Raw genomic sequence first — 5,554 nt, forward strand, 5'->3', positions numbered from 1 at the left:
ATTTATTAGTTACTTACACGAAGATGATGTCCTCTAGAGATTCTTTTTTCCATTATCAAACAAATGAAAAAATAATTAATTAAACAACTTTTACATTAACATAAATTCTTCCTCATCTACTACTTTAATTATGTAATAATTTAACTTTAAAAAATATATTTAAATATTTAAAACTTAAAACACTATTCTACATACATAAAGGGGTGGGCCAAAAAGCCGATAACCGAGCTTAAATATCTGTCTTATTCGAGTATTCAGGAAACACACATGGAAAATTTGGCTAATCGACTTTTGGGCTATTTAATAATTAAGCAACCAGAAGTCAATTAAATTAATTAAGTTTACGTTTAAAAAATTATCCAAAAAAATTATTTTAAAACTTTTATAACCAATAATAAAAAAAAAACAAATTTATTTATAGATAATTTAATAATTACAACACAACTTAACCCATCGTATCAAAATTTTAATGGCTTATTTCTCTGCTAATTATATAAATTAATTCTTTAAAAAATTATAGATTTAATATTTAAATATTACGAAATAAATTTTTTAAAAAATGAAGTTTGTATAGGGGTGAGTTTATCAAAGAAAAGAAAAAAAAAATCTTGTTCATCACTCACTCCTGTGTTTTTTCTGCCTTTCTTCTATGACAGCTGTCAACATATTTTGGTCTTTTTTTATGTAATAAGTTTATTTTTTCTACCGAAATCGATCATTCTGTAACAGTTAAACAATTACTTTTGGTTTTCTATAACATCTCAATTATCAAAACATTGTAAAATAATTATTTTTGCTACTTGTTTTTATAAGAACTTCTTTTATTTTTATAACAAAAAATCGCCTAAAATACTACTTTTAAAGCATTTTACTTTTTACTCTGTAAAAAAAAAAAAATTATTTATAAAATAAATTTCGTTAAAATATTTTGAATATTTTTGCCAATTTTAACAGATTTTTTTTGAATGTTTTAATACGTGTTTTTAAGGGTTTTATTAATCCTTTTAAATGCCTTACAGACTTAATAAGAATTTACTAATTATCTTGAATATTTAACAGTTTTTTAAGGATATTTTTACAGATTTTTTTCAATATTAATTAAGTATTTTTTAACGAAAAATGATAAAATTTACTGGTAAAAAACAGTAGTTTATAATTTTATAATTAAAGTTAAAAAATTGTTTATTATGAATGGCAAATTCATAGAAAAATAAATCGTAAAATTGATTTACTTAATGATTTTTTAAAACAGTAAATTAATTTAATACATAAATTTTTATACTTACATTTATATATTTTATCGATTTTTATAATAAAAAAAAATTATAATTTCCTCCGAAATTTTCTTTTAAAAAGAATTAAGTTTTGGCATCAAATTAAGTTAATTTGTGATAACTTTTTTAAATTATAAAAATAAATGTATTTAGTTAACTATAAAATATATTTTGTTTTATTTAATTTAAAAAATTATAAATTTTTTATTATTAATATTTAATATGTTGAAATTGGCATTAATTAATGATACAATAAATTTTTAAAGCTTAAAACACGTTTAAAAAAACTCTTATTAATGTTAATTCTGCATTAAATTATTCCTGAAAAATTGGATTTTTTCAATTTTGGCCCAATAGTATGTTAAGACACTTAAAAAAAAACACAATTTCTAACGTTAAATACATTAATTATACATTAAAACCCTTCTTAAACATTAAAAGAATAATTCTTAATTTATTAAAAAGTATATCAATAATAAGTTTTTATATTTAGAAATATTCACAAATGTATTCAGTAAATAATAGTAGAATATTTTGGGCAGTCCTATATGTGCATTTAAAAGTAGCACATTTTATTCTTATTTTTATAAATTAATTTTTCACAAAATTGAAAGAATATTACACAATTAATTTTAAAAAGAATACTGCAACATTCTTCATATTTACAATTAAAAGAATTCCAGCAGAGAGTTGCATAAATTTCTCGGCAAAAAAAGTTAAAATTGCGTGTGGCGCCATCTATTACACAATTTTATCTTTAAAAACTTTTGTATAATTGAGTATTGTAAAATGGGGAAAAGCTTAATTTCGAGGGTAGAGATAAGTTTCATAAAAAATTTTAAATGTCATCTTACTAGAGATATGTCATACGATCCCCTATATCTCTCCATCCTCTCGACCTTTAACCATCAAAATTTAAAAGTATTAACGCCTCTTATACACAAACCTCCATGCAGAATTTCAGAAATTTTTGGCAAAAGGCACAGGAGTTATTAAGCTTCAAAGTGGGCGAACAAAATTGCCCCCCACACAACATAAGCATCCATATAGACAGAAAAAATTTCATTTTTTTGCATTTCTCGATATTTCAAGGTCCTCCGAGTCGAAAAATTATTTTAAAAATTGTACAGACATACAGTACGTACCGTAAAGTAAATACTTTCAATTGGCAAATTTGATTAAAGTCGGTTTAGGAGAAGAATTCTCACATCCTTTAATCTCCTAGTTTCGGTATACTTATGAATAATTAATTTAATCAAGTTCATGGTAATAAGATCCATGATTGACAATGGAGAATGGCATTAAACGGGGGTATATATATATATCTGTCCCATTTCCATTAGAATGACACGTGAAGGAAGAAAATTTTCCATCTGAAACCCTAATGGCACTGAGAACTTGTATTCCACGACAGATGATGTAGATATAATTAGATGTTATCTATCATACGTCGCTATAGTCCATCTAAGACACGCATTAAAGGTTATGACCCCGTGACCTTACTAAATCGATTCTATTGCTTATCATCCCAGCTAAAAAGATGATTAATGAGTTATTTTTTCTAAGAAACTGATAAAGAATTTAAACCGCAAACATGCTCCTACTAAACTCTAAGTATATTATGTATATATATGCTGTAAATTGCCTCGTTAAATGATGATTAATTGTGTCGTTTTATACGTTAAATATCGATTATTCGAAAAATATTTTTATTTTCTTGCAACGTTTTATTAATATTTTATAATTCTTTCTTTATTTTTGTTGTGGTTAAGGGATGAGATGCACTTCTCTATCCTTCTCTCTTTCGATATTAACAAATCTTCTAGAATTTCTTTGGCTCTTCTCCAGATATTCTTTACTTTGTTCTTTCTTTTAAACTGTAGAAAATATATATTATATATTATTTTACTTTTTCTTTATTTTCGTCCTGTTATCCTGTATATCAACTATACAATCTTTGAAAGGGAAGACAGAAATTAATTGCTATCTCGTTTATCGTTTAGCAAAACTTATCTACTGAAATCCATATTCGTTTTGGATGTGATAAGCGTAAACAATGATAAAAATATAGAATTTTTGTATATATAAAACTTAATTTAGTCGACTTTTTTCCATGTTTTAATGGATTTTCTGTAGTACGTATGTTGATAATTTTTTTAAAAATATATATATGATTTACGCATAAATGCGGATTATTTTTGCTAGAGTTTTCTGTTATTTAATATTATAGAAAAGATTTATTTTTATAAATAAGTGAAATTTATGATTATATGCAATATAATTTCATAAATTTTTCCATAATTCAAGCATTCATACAGTTATAAATAACTTAATAAATTTTTTCGTGATTTATACATGAGTTCATTTAATTGATTTTTTTTCCATAATTTAAGTTTATTTAGAGACCAACTTGACTGATTTTTCATAATTTAAGCTAACATAAATGCTTATTTAATTCATATTTCCATAAACAAATGGAAAACTTATGTTTATATGCGACTTAATTTAATATTTCTTCCATAAATTAAACTTAGTAGAAATTAATTTCTCCACAGATAAATAGAATTTATATTTATATATAACTTAATTTAGTAGCGATTTCCAATATTTACGAACATAAACAAGCTAATTTACTATTTTTTAAAATAATTAAGCTCGTATGTGATAGACTACAATGCTTATACACCATCAGTTTGCATGACATTTTCCATAGTGTATGAATATATCTCGATCAAATTATATGCTTTTTTTTGCATTTTGTACTAATAAAAATGTTAATTTTTTCATGAAATTTAAAGATTTCTTTAGTATTATTTGCAGTTATATTATTATTTTGATATTTTATCGATTGTCTCGTGTTCTCGTATTCTGTATGTGTTGCGATATATACAGTACATTTATAGCCGTTACGTGATTTGAATTAATATTTTTCCGGGAATTTTTAGGGATTTTTATGTAACATTCTAGAATTTTTCTACTTTATTTATTTTCCGTTATTTATTATTATTTGTGTTATATAATATTTAATCTTGTTGTAAAATATTGGAAAGAACTGTAAAGATAAGAAAGAAAAATATTTTGGCATTTTAATGAATGGCCTAGAAATAAATATTTATGTTATTTTTATTATGTCTGAACTGAAAAAATTCAAAAAATATATTTTCTTTCTGATGCTCTGAAACTGCAAATATATATATATATATAAAGAAATGACCTCATTCTCGTGCTCCAAAAAATTAAATCTGTAGAAAAAGGCTGACTTTTTAAAAAATTCAAGAATTAAAAATGCAAAAAATCAGATGTTAGAGCTTTAAATTAGAGCGAGAATACAAAGAAATTCTTTTGTTTTTTCCTAAAATTCTAAGAAAATCTTAAAAAATCACATTATTTTTTTGATATTTAATAATTATAGATGCAAGTAAACTAGTTCTTAAAGCTAAATTAGAGAAAAATATAAAGAAATTTTCTTGATTTTTTCTAAAATGTTAAAAATATTATCTTATTTTTAGGTGTGTAAGGATTGGAAATGCAAGAAAAATAGTTCTCAGAGCTTTAAAATTAGCGAGAGAGCGAGAGCGAGATATGAAGTAACTGCTCAAAATTATGCATAAAAATTAGAAAGATTTAAAATTCTTAAGAATTCTTTTCCTAAGCCTCTTAAATGCTAAGTAGTTACGAAAATATTTTTATTTTTTAATATATTATTTTAAAAAAACTAACTGATAAAACTTTTCTCTCAGCTTATAAAAATTAAAAAGTGTTGAGAAGTTTTCTAGAAGTTAAAGATAAAAATCCTTGTAATAAAAATTTTTTAATTTAGAAGTTTTATTCGCTCCTTTTTAGTAAACAAACGTAAAAGTTTATAAGATAATTATACAAAAACATAAATATATAAGACAAAATATATATAAATGTAAAATTTAAACGAATATTCTTTTTTAAAAAATGTAGAAAAACAAATATAAAACCATAAAAGTATTGTGTGAAGGACGAGGAACGTCGTTTCTCATCCTAACTTGGAAGAGTAAGATGAGGAACAGCATCCTTAATGTACTCCAACATCCAAACAAATAATAAAAATTACAGGAATTTATAATTTCAGAGATTATTTATGCTCATATATGTTTTTTTAAATGAAAAAAAAATATGTTTAAAGCAAGTAAACATTGCACAAAAACAACAGAATGTTGTCCTTCATCTGAACTGAATGCTGAGCAACAACATTCTGTAAAATACTCCAACATCCAAAGAGATGAGGAAAAAATTACAGAAATTTATAA

The sequence above is a fragment of the Centruroides vittatus genome, unplaced genomic scaffold (assembly GCF_030686945.1).
Source record: "Centruroides vittatus isolate TY-2023 unplaced genomic scaffold, ASM3068694v2 contig_738, whole genome shotgun sequence".
Lineage (NCBI taxonomy): Eukaryota > Metazoa > Arthropoda > Arachnida > Scorpiones > Buthidae > Centruroides > Centruroides vittatus.